Below are 16,484 nucleotides of genomic sequence, written 5' to 3'. Positions count from 1 at the left end.
GAAGGGAGCAGGAGAAGCATAGGAAGAGAAGGGGGAAAATGGGAAAAGGAGAATAAAAATGAAGAAGAAGAAGAAGAAGAATAAAGAAGAAAGAAAGAAGAAGAAGAAGAAGAAGAAGAAGAAGAAGAAGAAGAAGAAGAAGAAGAAAAGAAGAAGAAGAAGAAGAAGAAGAAGAAAAGAAAGAAGAAGAAGAAGAAGAAGAAGAAGAAGAAGAGAAGAAGAAAGAGAAGAAGAAGAAGAAGAGAAGAAGAAGAGAAGAAGAAGAAAGAAAAAAAAAGAAAAAGAAGAAAAAGAAGAATAAGATGAGGGATGGGAGGAGGAGGAGGAGAAGGATAGGACGAGGAAGGGATGGGTAAGAATGTAAAAGAAGAATAAAAATAAAGAAGAAGAAGAAGACGAAGAAGAAGACGAAGAAGAAGAAGAAGAAGAAGAAGAAGAAGAAGAAGAAGAAGAAGAAGAAGAAGAAGAAAAAGAAGAAGAAGAAGAAGAAGAAGAAGTTTGTTTTTGTTTTTAAGGGTTTTACGGCGCTTGCAACACATTTAGGTTATATCAGCGCCAGTAAAAAGGAAGAAAATGGAATAGTAAAAAGTTCTAGAATTACAATTAAAGCACCCAAGAGAAAGGAAGACAAAGGGGAACTGGGAACAAATAGGGATCAGATGCAGATTCCAAGAGCAAACCATCAATGTACTTAGTTTGAGATCACCTATAAGTCTCATCCGGACACAAGCACAAAATCCAACAAAGAGGAGTACACTCAAATGCTTACAGTATACATTTAAAATAACAAACATAATAATACATAACAGAGAGATGATTTACAAGGAAAAAAATATCATCTCCCAAAACAATAACTATGCATTTGTCTGTTTCCCTCCCAGCTAGGACTCAGGCCAGGGCTAAGAAAAAACCAAGTAATCTCATTCCGAGACAAAGACAGAAAGCAAATTGGAAAACAGATAAAGGGGGATAGAAGACACAGTAAGGGCAAGGTCTAAAGTGGAGAAGACCAAAACAACCTTACAAAATTGGGGACTTTCTTCAGACTGCCGATGTCAATGTGGACACACGGCTCAAAACATGGACCACATCCTTCACTAGTGTGAACTTGGACCACATATCAGTGATATGGACCTGAGAGGCTGCACCCCTGAAGCCATCCAATGGATCCACCACTGGCGCGACACGATATGATGATGATGATGATGATGATCTCCAATTAATCAAACCACAAAAAATATGGTTTCTTCTATAATACATCATAATTTCAAAACGTTGGAAAGGACAAAACTGTATTCCTTATAGCAGAAGTGTTTATCATTTCACAACTGCATTAATTATTTTTACAACACGCGTTTTCACTATCACCACTTCAGCCATAAAAATATCTTAACTTTAGAATTAGTCACACTAAATCGTGTGACAATATCAAATTTAACAAGCAAAGAATGTGATTCAAAAATTAAACATTTTCTCTGAGTGGTTTGAGACCGATATAATTGAGAATTATAAAAGTTTTGAGTGGCAGGTCACCAGACAGTATGGAAATAAAATTGGATCAATTGTAAAAAGACAATATAAAATACAGCCCCACAAGTATATGTGGATTTTCTATATACAATGAGATTACATATGTATGTCCTAAATACATTATAAACACTCATCAAAACTATATACAATGTCATTAAATATCACGATTTAAAAATCTATTTTAGAAAGTGGTAGCATCTTATAATTTATGCGAGCAATAAACATTTAATGGTTATTACAAATCATTAGAACATGTTGGTGATTTCTTTAAAAGATGCCAAATAAAATGCCATATCCAATTACAATGAATTTCATTTTGTTTAAATTCCATATATGACTTTGCTTAATTCAACATCATATTATATATTTAAACAAGTAAAAAAGATAAAAATACTTTTGGCCCATTTCCTTACAGAAATTATATATTTCTTCCTTGGCAAGGAGCAAATAAACGCACAGTCCAACTGGCAATGTATGTTACTTCTAAACTACTCTATTTTACCAATTAATGATTGGGCGACTGAGATGTTCATTAGTTGAAGAAAAAAGGAAGGTAACTACATGTTGAATTCAAATAAAAACAACAAAATACTTGCTTATTTATATAATGACTACTTGGCCATGACATCATATATTCGAAAACAATGGATCTTTTTGTTTCTAGTCCTTAACTTATTCAAGCTAAATTCTAGACCACACTTGTCATATAGCTAATATTATTTTGGCGTGAAAAGTGTGAATATACATTCTCTCTCTCTCTCTCTCTCTCTCTCTCTCTCTCTCTCTCTCTCTCTCTCTCTCTCTCTCTCTCTCTCTGATGTTTATTTAGTAATAATGGCTGGCTGAGAAATTTATCATTTGAAAATTGATGGATCAAAAAAAATATTAGAAGATCAAATCTATATATGAGAATATATTTTTACAATGATAATGTAAATAACGGATTTGTGTAAAATTGTTGAGCTTGTAATTTCTTTCTCAGATAAAAGAATATAATTTTTATATCAACAATAATTTCTTCTCTAAGCATTAAGTATTAACATTATACAAAAATATTTCAATATTAAATAAATGAAGTATCTATTCCTTTTGTGAATCGCTTATGTCATATTTGCACAACTGCCATAAAGTATAATACAAATTCAAAATTACATTCCATTGAAACTCAACATATATGATATGATTATAAAGCACGAGATAATAAAACATGTACAAGAACATGATGATATTGTGATGTAATTTTGTGTGAATAAGATATAAAACTGTATAATGATAGGAGAAATGAATGGTAGATGCATTATTATTAAAGCGCAACGTTGATGAGACGATTTCACTATCTGTATGACAAAACAAAGCCTATCTAACCAGAAGATAATTGTAAAACATATTCCTAAATGAAAATGTGTGAGTTGATGTCAACCATACCATTACTGTTTTTTGAAAACGATGGATATTTTTAAAATCAAAATTAAAACAATGCTTACTCATAAAAATTCATCATTGTTACCGCTATTTTCATATGATTGCGAATAAATTAAAATTCTATCAAGCGTTACTTACGATGACATGTGACAAATGAAAAACATTACTCAATTAGGGTGTATAAAAAAATCAGTAGCACAAAGTTCCTGAATGTTATGCTTCATTTGTTATAAATCTATGACTGCTATAATAAAGAGTGAAATTAATTTTAAATTACTTGATATAAATGATGTAATAATAAAATATATTTCTATTAAAATTAACAAACTACATGATAAAAAAGTGTTGTCATGACAAAATTAAAAGGGCATTATCTATAGAACATTTTGCAAAATATTTATATATTTATAGTTAGCTAACATATCACACATTTTATACAAATGACAATAATAGTTATAACATTAAATTTATAAAAGAAATAGAATAAACATTTTCAAAAAGAGTGAATTTTCTATTAATGTAAGGTAATGCCAATAAAATAATAATACGAAACACCTGAATTTCAGTTTATGTATATAATGATAACAAAAGCGTTCTTGAACCTGTTTGTTTTTTAAACAAACTGTAACATATTTTGTCAACATGTGCATTCTAACTAAATACTAAAATATCAAATTATCAAATTACTACGGCTGACTAAGAAATTTATTACTTGAATAACGATGAATATGAAAGAAATTAAAACCATGTTTTATAAAAACTTAACTTATTATTAATATTTTGTAATAAGTGCATCACTCTTACCTTTCTTTTAAGAAAAACTATTATTACTTTTGTATCATTGCTAATAAATCAAAAGTGTATAGGCATCGCAAAATTAAAAGGGTATTAGAATATATCTATAGAATGATATGTCAAGCGATCTGTGTAATGTTTAAACAGAGAGGTTTCTAGAAACAAATCACTTCTTTAAGTAGTAAGCATTTACGTGTACAGAAAAAATATACTCAAGCTAATCAATATCAAATAAATGAATTGTTCTGTTTTTAAAAAGCTACTGTTATATTTGCATACATAATGTTAAAGTATTAAATGAGTTTGAAATTACATTCCAATAAAACCAGACATTGATGACTTTAAAATATTAGACAATAAAACTTATAGGCAATGAATGATACATGAATAAGAGATTAAAATAAGGTAAACTGAATATTGGATGAAATGAAAGTACATTTATCAAAACTTTATACAAAATGAAAGCTATCTTATACAGTACGCGAGTCATTAACATTAAAATGGCCATTGAAAATTCTGAGACAGGAAAAAAATTTCTTTTAATTTTGATGAGATGACTTTTCTTAAGAAAATTATCTTTCTATCCAACTACAAGGTAATTGTAATAGATATTCCCATATGTCATGTTGAGAGTTGATGAAATATTGTGAACAAAAAATTAAGATTAAAGAAAAATGACACAATACTGCAACTTGAAAAAATACGACAAAAACAACTGAAAGTTTACCATATCTGAAGTTAAAGATTGGGCATTTAAATCTTATTAACGGTGAATGAATTCTTTAAGTGCTTGAGTGTATAATATAGGCTTGAAAAAAATAGGAAAGGACGCGATGAAAGGAGCAATGGTGATAAGAGTCACCAATGATGGTGAAAGAGGCAATGGTGATAAGAGTCACCATTGATGGTGAAAGAGGCAATGGTGATAAGAGTCACCATTGATGGTGAAAGAGGCAATGGTGATAAGAGTCACCATTGATGGTGAAAGAGGCAATGGTGATAAGAGTCACCATTGATGGTGAAAGAGGCAATGGTGATAAGAGTCACCATTGATGGTGAAAGAGGCAATGGTGATAAAAGTCACCATTGATAGTGAAAGAGGCAATGGTGATAAGAGTCACCATTGATGGTGAAAGAGGCAATGGTGATAAGAGTCACCATTGATAGTGAAAGAGGCAATGGTGATGATAGTCACCATTGATGGTGAAAGTGGCAATGGTGATAAGAGTCACCATTGATGGCTTGACTTGCTTGACTTGCTTGCCTTGCTTGTCTTGCAAGGTGGCAGGGACGATAAAGCCACTTTAAATGATCATGGCGTTCTAAGAGTAATTTTCAGGGTCAGATCGGCAGAGATTGCACCAGCAGAGCTCAAGATGAAGAAAGTATTGTTGATATAAAAGTGATGGCAGGGATGTAGATGATGGAAGCAGCAGCAGTGACAATGATGGTGAAAATGGCAAGGCAGGTGACGTGATGATGGAAATCACTCCGGCACGGCTATGGTGGTGAAGATGATGATGATGGGAGGCGATTCTGATGGCAATGGTTGTGTTGGGAGGTGATAGCTTTGGAAGGGATGATGGGAAGTAATGGTAGAGTCATAGGGGTTGTGATAGAAGAGACCATGATGTGAGGTTAGTGGTAATAAGTGAAAGCCATGGCTTGGCGAAAATGATAGAAGCAGGTTCAACAATAAAGATCCAGTAAATGGCACAGTTCCGAACCCAGGATCAAGGTGACCCATCCAGAAAGAGTCAAACAAATCACATCCCTATCCCGTCTTCAAGACAATTGTAAATCAACATTCTGCCCAAACACATTCGGGCTTCCTGTAGGCCTCCAGTCCGCCTACTGCACTTGGGTATGGACATGAAACACAAACAAATACACCCCCACCGGTAGAAGCACACTTATCTGTATTTCAAATCCATGTGAATGCCAACCACAATCATCTTGTCAACAAAGAACACGAATGTAACTCACCCGGCCTAACCAGTTGGAATCAACTCAAACCCAAGTCCAGAACCACACCACCACCTTCACTTTATCACTGAATCTACCTCCAGCATCCTCATCCTCCCCACAACTTCCACCACCACCACCTTCCTCGACGAACACAATCTCTACATCACAATCACTACAACCCCACCAATACCACCATCATCACTTCCTCCACCATTACCTCCCTTCACAACCATTGCCATCATCATCACTTCCCATCATCATCCCTTCACCACCACAACCCTCCCATCATGATTTCCATCATCCCGTCACCCAACAATGCCACCTTCACCAACAATGTCACTATTGTTGCTCCACCATCTACATCCCCATCATCACCTCGCCACCAACAACTCCTCCAACATCTTGATCACTGCCATTACAATCCCCGGGGCCCTCCAATATAACCCATCCCATTACTCCGCTGAATACCACAATCATCCTCCATGACCTCACCATCCCTGCTGGCCACCGCCCCTACCGCCCACATATGGCCAATCTCGATTCCTGGAGCTTGATGACGTCAAATATCTGTAACAAAAAGTAACAGATCATAAAATGCAAGGAAAAAAAATCAGTTCTTTGACTTCACATCTAGTTCAACTTTTGTTGATTCTTGTCTAATCCTGGGGCTTTCTATCTTTCACGATTTTCAAGGTTTGCTTCAACTAAGTCGTTTGTAGTCTTAGTATATACAAACTATTTTGCGAGGAACTTGTCTTAGGTTATACATACTATTTGGTGAAAGGCCTAGTCTTAGTATATACATATTTTGTGAGAGGCCTAGTCTTAGTATATACATATTTTGTGAGAGGCCTAGTCTCAGTATATACATAATATTTTATAAAAGGCCTGTTCTTAGTATAATAAACATAATCTTTTGTGAGAGGCCTAGTCTTAGTATTATATACATACTATTTTTTGAGAGGCCTATTTAACACCTACAATATGACATTGATTCATATCATTCATGGTACACAAAAAAGATGATCAAAACACATATTGCACGCTATTATTTGCAATTACTGCCTCGATGAAAATATTTACCTCCTGTCTTATAGTAGCAGTAGTAGTAGTAGTAGTCGTAGTAGTAGCCGTAGTAGTAGTCGTAGTAGTAGTAGTAGTAGTAGTAGTAGTAGTAGTAGTAGTAGTGATGATGATGTGGTAGCAGTGGTTGTATTTGGAGTGAAGATTTTGTTTTGGTGCATGTAGTAGTAGTTGTAGTGATGATGAGGTGAAGTTGACTGCATTTGTAGTAGTAGTAGTAGTAGTGGTATGATGATAATGTGCTTGTGATTGTAGTTGTATTGGAAGTAGTGATAATGATGTGGAGGCGGTGGTTGTAGTAATAGCAGTGGTAGTGGTGTTGATGGTGGTGGCTGTAGCAGTAGTGGTAATGATGTGGTGGTGGTGGTGGTTGTAGAGAGGAGGATGAGTGGCGGTGGTGGTTGTAGTAGTAGTGGTAGAAAGGTTGATGTGGCGGTGACAGTTGTAGTCGTACTGGTATTGATGATGTGATAGTTGTGGTTTCAGTGATGATGTGTGTGGTTGTGGTTGTGGTAGTAGTGGTAGTGATGATAATGTGTTGGTAGTAGTGGTTGTAGTTGTGGTGATGTGCAGTGGTCGTGGTGTGGTGATGATATGTAGGTGGTTGTACTGGTGATATTAGTAATGATGATGTGGTGGTTGTGGTTGTAGTAAAAGTTGTAGGATGATGATCTGGGGGAGCTAATTGTAGTAACGATGGTAGTGATGATGATGTGGTGGTGGTGGTGGTTGTAAGCAAAGTTTTATTAACGATAATGTGGTGGTGGTGGTTGTTGCAGTGGTGGTAATGATGTATAATGGTGGTTTAGTAGTAATTGTGGTGATGAAGTTATGGTGGTTGTAGTGGTAGTGGCAGTAGTGTTGATGTGGTGATGATAGCTGTAGAAGCAGTGGTATTGATGATGATGATGTCGTGGTGGCGTTTGCAGTAGCAGTGATGAGTGGTGGTGATGATTGTAGTAGTAGTAGTAGTAGTGATGATGATGTTGATGATGGTGATGATGATGTTGTGGTGATAGTGGTAGTAGTATTAGATGTTAGACTTAGTAGAAGAGGTAGAAGTATTAGTTGTATTAGTAGTAGTAGTAGTAGTAGTAGTAGTAGTAGTAGTAGTAGTAGTAGTAGTAGTAGTAGTAGTAGTAGTAGTAGTAGTTGTAGTATAGTAGTAGTCAGAGACGCCAACTTTAAATTTGGCTCACAGGAGTTTCAGACACCACTCATAGGAATATCAATGCCGAAAGAGGAATTTCCGCACACAAGAGAAAGGAATTGGAATGTTACATAAACACATTGCCAAATACAATCCCAAAGTTTCCTGTAGTATACTGGTGGTAGTGAGGATGAGGTGGTGTTCGTGGTTGTAGTAATAGTGGTAGTGATGATGATATGGTGGTGGTTGAAGTAGTAGTGGTAGTGATGATGATGTGGTGGTGGTGGTTGAAGTAGTTGTTGTAGTGATGATGATGTGGTGGTGGCATAGTGGTTGTAGTGTTGTGGTCGTGATGTTGATGTTAGTGGTGATGGAGGTTGTAGTACAAATGGTAGTGATGATGATGTGGTAGTGGTGGTTGTAGTAGTAGTCGTGGTAGTGATGATAATGTAGTGGTTGTGGTTGTAGTCGTAGTAGTGGTAATGATGATGTGGCGATGGTGGTGGTTGCAGTAGGAGTGGTAGTGATGATGTGGTGGTGGTGGTTGTAGTAGTATAAGTGGTAATGATGATGTGGTGGTTGTAGTAGTAGTGGTAGTGATGATGTGGTGATGGTGGTTGTAGAAGTAGTGGTAGTAATGATGATGTTGCAGTGGTGGTTGTTGTAGTAGTAGTAGTAGTAGTTGTGGTGATGATGATGTGGTGGTGGTAGTCGTAGTAGCAATGGTAATGATGATGATGTGGTGGTGGTGGTTATAGTACAAATGATAGTGATGATGATATGATGGTGCTTGTAGTAGTGGTGGTAGTGATATGATGTGGTGGTGGTGGTTGTAGTACAAATTGTAGTCATGATGATGTGGTAGTGGTGGTTGTAGTAGTAGTGATAATGATGATGTGGTGGTGGTGGTTGTAGTAGTAGTGATAATGATGATGTGGTGGTTATAGTAGTAGTCGTGATAGTGATGATAATGTAGTGGTGGCGGTTGTAGTAGTAGTAGTGGTAAAGATGATGTGGTGGTGGTGGTGGTGGTGGTGGTTGTAGTAGTGGTAGTGATGATGTGGTGGTGGTGGTTGCAGTAGTAGAAGTGGTAATGATGATGTGGTGGTTCTGGTGGGGCTGGTAGTTGTAGTAGTAGTGGTAGTAATGATGATGATGTTTTAGTGGTGGTGGTTGTAGTGATGATGTGGTGGTGGTGGTAGTTGTAGTAGCAGTGGAAGTGATGATGATGTGGCGGTGGTGGTGGTGGTGGTTGTAGTAGTAGTGGTAGCGGTGATGATGATGTGGTGGTGGTGGTTGTAGTAGCAGTGGTAATGATGATGTGGTGGTGGTGGTTGTAGTAGTAGTGACGATACGATGGTTGTAATATTAGTGGCAGTGATGATGATGAAGTGTTTGGAAAAGGGGGGGGGGGGGGGGGAGGAGGGGGGGGGGGGGGGGGAGGGGGGGGGGGGGGGGTTATCCTTGGAACAAATTGACCTCACCGGAATTTGACGGATCTTGCCCGCTACCGAAATTTTTGGCTCCCGACCATAGAATTAAACGAATGAGAATACGTACGAAGCCTAAAAAGTGTCCACCAATGAAAGCATTCAGCGCCATTTTGTTGTTGGCTGAGAATGTAGTAATTACCATTCATTCGGTATCTATGTCAACATAACGACACAAGAAAAACAACAAACAATATCAAAATCCACAATAAAATGTTTCAGAACTGTTGCGTATATTTATGGCACAACGAAGCTGTCAAAAAATGAAGTTAGAGAATGTGTGTAATCATGTATTATAATAACCTGTAATGTGTTTTCCAACCACCACATCATCTACTACTACAACCACCACCACAATATCATCACTAACACTACTACTACAACCACCAGCCCCACATCATTATCACTACCACTACTACTACACCACCACCAGCACATCATCATCACTACCACTACTACAATCACCACAACCAATCGTCATCACTACCACTACTACTGCAACCACCACCACCATATCATCATCATTACCACTACTACCACAACCACCACCACCACTACTACTACAACCACCACCACATCACTACCTCAACTACTACAACCACCACCACAATAGCATCACTACCACTACTACTACAACCACCACAACCACATCGTCATCACGACCACTACTACTACAACCACCACCATATCATTACCATTACCACTACTACTACAACCACCACTACCACCATATCATTACCATTACCACTACTACTACAACCACCGAACCACATCGTCATCACTACACTACTACTGCAACCACCACTACCACCATATCATCACCATTACAACTACTACTACAACCACCACAACCAATCATCATCACTACCACTACTACTACAACCACCACCACATCATCATCACTATCACTACTACTACAACTACAACCACCACCAATTATCATCACTACCACTACTACTACTGCAACCACCACCACCAATATCATCATTGAAATATTTTTTTTTTAAAATTGAGCTTTATATAGTGCAATATCTACTAAATGTGCTCAAAGCACTTTACAAGGGGTCCCTGGTCAACATTTAACATGTAGGACGGGACATGACGCCTGTTAGGCGATATTACAATTTTTCGGACAAAGACAATTCTGTTAACGGCCAGGTACTCATTTTACACCTGAGTACGGTGAGAGAATGTGGAGTAAAGAGCCTTTTCCAAGGACTCAACTATGCGCCGAGCACGAGGCTCGAACCCAGGACCTTCCGATCCGGAAGCGAGTGTCATACTACTAGACCACATAGCCGCATCATTACCACTACTACTACAAACACCACCACCACATCATCATCACGACCACTACTACTACAACCACCATCACCACCATATCATTACCATTACCACTACTACTACAACCACCACCACATCATCATCACTACCACTACTACTACAACTACAATCATCACCACCACCACATCATCATCACTATTACTACTACAACTACAACCACCACCAACACCACATCACCTCACTAACACTCAGTACTACAATCACTACCATTAGGTTTTGGAGCTTTACTTCATTTGAAATAAGGAAACTTCGGAATTGTATTTGGCATTGTGTTTATATATCATAATATAATTCTAATCAGTTATCTATTTAGAACTAGATACTATACAATATGTATGCCAAATACCACCCCAATTCCCCTTTCTTGTGTGCGGGAATTCCTCTTTTGGCATTGAAATTGAGTGTGAGAGAGTCATCACTACACACATAAACAACAGAAACAATTTAAAAACAAGACTATGACACGCAACCACTCACACACGAGGCTCTACTATTTATCCTTTTCTCTATATAGAATAGGACAAGACAAACAATAGCTTGACTCTCGCTACACTTCGCATTGATGTTTGTCGTCTCACGAATTCAACTCTCGGTCGACCTGTCAATATTCCTTTTTGCCTCGGACGTAATCATTAATAGAATGTTGTGTGGTTTTGACCGTGAAGAAAACCTTAAGAAGTCACATTTATATCATTTTAGAGAGATCGTTTTGAATAATTTTGAGTTAAACGAGCGAGCAGCAACTTGTTTTCATGAACGGCCGATCAGCGCTTGTTTACTATAGTAACGCGATTCCCAGCCAAATCAAAATGGCGGATATTTTTCTCATCGAGGCCGCTGGTTGGTTAGCCAATAAGAGCACCGTACGGTTTCCATTGGGTAAATTCCTTGCTCCCGAAAGAGTTTTTTTCCGGTGAGACCGGAGTTTTGGCATCACTGATTAGTAGTAGTAGAAGTAGTATTAGAGATTAGTAGTAGTAATAGTAGAAGTAGTAGTAGTAGTGGTAGCAGCAGCAGCAGCAGAAGTAGTAGTAGTAGTAGTAGTAGTAGTAGTAGTAGTAGTAGTAGTAGTAGTAGTATTAGTAGTAGTAGTAGTAGTAGCAGTAGCAGTAGTAGCAGTAGTAATGGTGGTGGTGCTTGTAGCAGTGGTAGTATGTTCGTTTTTAAGGGATTTACGGCGCTTGCCACACATTTAGGTAATATCAGCGCCAGTAAAAAGGAAGAAAGTGGGATAGTAAAAATTTCTAGGATTACAATCAAAGTAACCAAGAAAAAGGGAGACAGAGGAGATCAAATAGGGAACAGATGTAGATGTAGAGCCACTATCAATGTACTTAGTTTGAGATCACCTAAATGTCTCATCCTGACACAAGCACAGGTCCCCACTAAGAGGAACACAGGGGAGAAGAGAGAGAGAGAGAGAGAGAGAGAGAGAGAGAAGAGAGAGAGAAAAGAGAGAGAGAGAGAGAGAGAGAGAGAGAGAGAGAGAGAGAGAGAGAGGAGAGAGAGAAAGAGAGAGAGAGAGAAAGAGAGAGAGAGAAAGAGAGAGAGAGAAAGAGAAAGAGAGAGAGAGAGAGAGAGTAAGAGAAGAGAGAGAAGAAGAGAGAGAGAGAGAGAGAGAGAAGAGAGAGAGAGGGGAGAGGAGAGAGAGAGAGAGAGGAAGAGGGTGAGGGAGGTAGAGAGAGGGAGAGAGAGAAAGAAGACCAACAGACATTCCTACCTCAAAAAGAAGGCTCCAGTCCTATGAAGAATACACAATCCAATCCTGTCCATCCTTGAGAAAATAATAAAAAAAGTTATTCTTGTTTATGTTGTGATCGAAGAAGTTATGTTTTGAAAGAAATGCAGTCTTACGACTAACGTTCAGATCATCTTTACATTCATCCCGATAGCTCAACTGGTCAACTACTAAAACAATGTGACAAGTTCTGTTCCCCTGTTGAGCCTCAAAAGCTAACTTCTAAATGAAGACATAGCACAAGGCTATTAATCGTGCAGCACAGACAGATCTTATGACACTTATTAGTAAAAAAAAAGAATTCTACTACTATAAATATAAGCAATTTTACTTTGTAGTTGTTAGCTAAATGACGAGAAAATATTTTACAGTAAGGATAGAGACACAGTTTCTTTAAATGGTGGGCCAGTTTTATTAATTTTATCACTTGTGAACTCTTTAAAACCATGTTTTTGGCAGGATACATTGATCTTTATCACTGTTTCAGTTTCAGTTGGGTGGGGAAGTGTGGCTCAGTGGTACAGTTTTTGTTTTGTACCCCAAAGGTCCCGAGTTCGAATACCGGCTGCGCTGTGTGGCCTTGAGCAAGTCACCTCGCCCAAGCTCAGTTTGAAGTGCAGCACTGCGGCTGACGTCTGGGTTATTCCAGTATTCCCTTGGAATAGACTCTAAAGACAAATTTCCCCTATAGGATGAATAAAGGGAATTTTATTTTTATTTTATTGTTGTAAGTGTTATCTTTAGAAACTTGTCAGTCAGAAGCCCTGCAAACAGCTTGTATTAAATTAAACTTAAAATTAGTAATTATAATTGCTGTAACCTGTGAGTTTGACTGATATTCACTACCTTGAGCAATTGAAATATATTTTAGTCTATGCGTTTTCTTTGAACGGACTCTTGTCAGTGCTTTCCAAACAATGCATTCAATGAGTTTCATATCACGGGACTTTTGTTTTTTTCACTATCTAATTATTGATCACAAATATGTTTACAACTGTTTGTGTCCTCTTATTTAAATCTTTTTCATTTATCCATTCCTTATCTATTTAATTAGTTGATGTTTAACAAGATTATTATCGAATTATCAAAACGTCCTTTCTATACAACGACTTCACCAGTTAAGTAGAAAACGGTAAGGGCTGCCTGAAGCCGGTGTCATAAAATACGAATGAAAGAGTGAAAATGGAAAGGCTTCGTATGGGAACAAAACAGACAATGGACGTTTCGGTACAACTTCGTAGCACAACAATACACAAATAAACGTGGAAACAAAAATATATAGAAAATATTGTATCGGTACTCAATGGTGGTTGCAGTATATGAAATGTTAGCATGGCTGGGTAGAGGATAGGTGCCAGGGGGATCTAATTGATAAGCAAAGGTCAGCGTCAGGAACAGACTTTCCAGAAAATAATGAGATAAAAGACATATAATGTAGTAGTAGTAGTAGTAGTAGTGTGTAGTGTAGTATAGTATAATGTATAGTATATAGAGTAGGAGTAGTATATAGTAATAGTAGTAGTAGAAAGCTGTTGTGAAACAGTAGGGTGTTGGAGAGGGTGAGGTGAAAGAGTCACGGCTGAGGGGGGGGGGGGGTGGGGGGGGGTGGTTTGTTGGATGAGCGAAGGCCGAATCTTCGCGAAGGAATACGAACAATCAGATGGCGATCGATAGTAAAAGGGAATATAAGATAATAGAAGATAGATAGATAGAGATAACAGATAGTAGATAGAAAGGGAGAGAAGAGAAAAAAAACAAAAAAAAACAAAACAAACAAAAAAACAAACAAACAAACAAAGCAACAACGTCAACCGAAAAAAAAATAAAAAAAAAATAAAAAAATAAAAAAGGGGAGGAGGTTGAGGCGATACAAGTTATTTTTCATTATATTTTATTTGTTTTCCACGTTTATTTGTATATTGTTGTGCTGACGAAGGGTTTGTACCCAAAACGTCCATTGTCTGATTTGTTCCCATATGAAGCCTTTCCATTTTCACTCTTTTGCTAGTATTTTACTTCACCAGTTAACTAAGCCAACAGAGAGAGAGACAGAAAAAGAGATAGAGAGAGATACAGAAGGTTTGAGAGAGAGAGACAGAAAGAGAGAGAGAAAGAGAGAGAGAGTGAGAGAGAGAGAGAGAGAGAGAGAGAAAGAGAAAGAGAAAGAGAGAGAGAGAGAGAGAGAGAGAGAAAGAGAGAGAGAGAGAGAACTAAATGGAAGAGATTGGATCTCCATTACGAATACAATCTTTTGATGAATACACGATGTAATCCTGTATCTTCATGCCGTCCTTTAGTGAATTAAAAATAAGAGATGTATTTCTTGATTATGTTTTGAATTTGTAAACAGATAATGAGCAAAGAAATTATGTTTTGAAAGATATGCAGCCTTGCACTTAATGATAATCGTAACTAATAATTTTTTGACCTCGCCAATTAAAAAAATAAAATCAAACTCTTGAAAATGAATTATCAGGAGAAAAATTGTCACTTCTGTAAATACCAAATGTTGGTTAATGCTGAAGGCAATCTAAGGTGGAATACTGGAATCTATGATTTCAGTTTGTAAAACTCTTTGTTTGTGGATTCCAAACAATGGATCAGAAAATGGTGAGATCGGAGTCTAACAAAACAGTCATAAATTAGATTTGTTCATTCTACAATTCCTGTATACATCAAATTGTCGGCTGGGATTTTTTTCAAAGTTTGATATATTGTGCAGATACACTATTTCTATAATTAAAATGGTGCTGATTGAAATTCGAAGAAAAAAATAATGGTAAGTATTGAATTGTAAGACAGTATCTGTCTTTGTCTAATAAATTGAAGCTTACAATTGAATACTTATCGTTATTTCACTATTTCTATAAGCACATGAAAGCTTTCCTTGTATTTTGAGGTGCTTCATTGTAAAAATCACCTGCAAAGAATCTCAGTTCTTAAAATACAAAGGGGCATAACTCAGTTAATTATTTTGACCTCCAATATTGACTCATATTACACTACACAGCTGACAAAGTTTAAAATATTTGGCTTATGAGGCTGTTAAAAGATAATTGAATTCAATGCTTTCAAATTCAATTTACTTTTGAAAAAACCGTTAACAGTCTAATTAATGTGGATTATACTCATCAGATGAATTCAGTTCAGATTGGTATGAATGTCGATTTTTATGTCTAGTCTAGTGCAAGATTTTTTTTATTATATAAAAAATAAATTCAATACACCGTGAAAAAGAGCGCTATGAAAAGGCTTTATGTGACGGCGTTATAGCATAATTATGTGACACACTGTAGTGAAGCGTATGGATAATGGAATTGTGTATGGGCGTGTACAGATAATTTGGGGTGACCAATTTGGTTCGATATTACGGACCCTGAAATTGAAATCCATCCATTTTATTTTATTTGGATTCGGAATGAATTTACTACAACGAATAAAGCTTTAACTGTAAGCGTAGACGTCTGGTATCTGTAGTGTAAGAAATTAGACTTAGATTCTATATCTATCTAGTCTAGAGCACTAGGCCTAGGTATCTCGACTGTATTTAACATCTACAACACAACGCAAACGAATAATATTACCATATATTTAAAGGAAAGTCCTCAAAAATATTATAGACAAAGCTACTATATGATCATCAGCCAGCAAATTATAATTATACATTGATATGTGCCATAAGTTTCGAATAGTTTCATATCTTTGATCACTTGGTGCCTTGTGGTTTCTTTTTAACTTTTAACGAAGTGACTATTCTCACCCCCCGGATGCTAGACCTAGTCTTCATAATAGTAGTCAACAATCGTTGTATGTTTAATCCAAAGGTTGTAATGCAGTAATTTGTTAAGTTTCTTGTCACAAGTTGCACAATTAAAAAAAAAAATCAATCAAATCCAAATCGCAAAAAGCCGGCGACGTTTTTTTCGTTAATCCAATCGGCCGGAGGGGTGAGAATAGAGGCAGC

The 16,484-nt window shown here is 37.0% G+C and overlaps 1 long non-coding RNA gene across 1 annotated transcript; it reads right to left on the bottom strand.

The window, feature by feature from the left end:
* Positions 1-284: 284 nt before the first annotated feature.
* Positions 285-16,484, bottom strand: LOC144970602 (uncharacterized). Its single transcript, XR_013644996.1, has 3 exons — positions 16,105-16,484; positions 12,503-12,556; positions 285-6,282 (listed from the first exon to the last, which is right to left on the bottom strand). It is a non-coding gene; the product is annotated as an uncharacterized LOC144970602 (long non-coding RNA).

The sequence above is a fragment of the Berghia stephanieae genome, chromosome 4 (genome assembly GCF_034508935.2).
Source record: "Berghia stephanieae isolate SIO BIC M18660-M18661 chromosome 4, UCSD_Bste_1.3, whole genome shotgun sequence".
NCBI classification, from domain to species: domain Eukaryota; kingdom Metazoa; phylum Mollusca; class Gastropoda; order Nudibranchia; family Aeolidiidae; genus Berghia; species Berghia stephanieae.
This window is presented reverse-complemented; position numbering and strand designations above follow the sequence as displayed.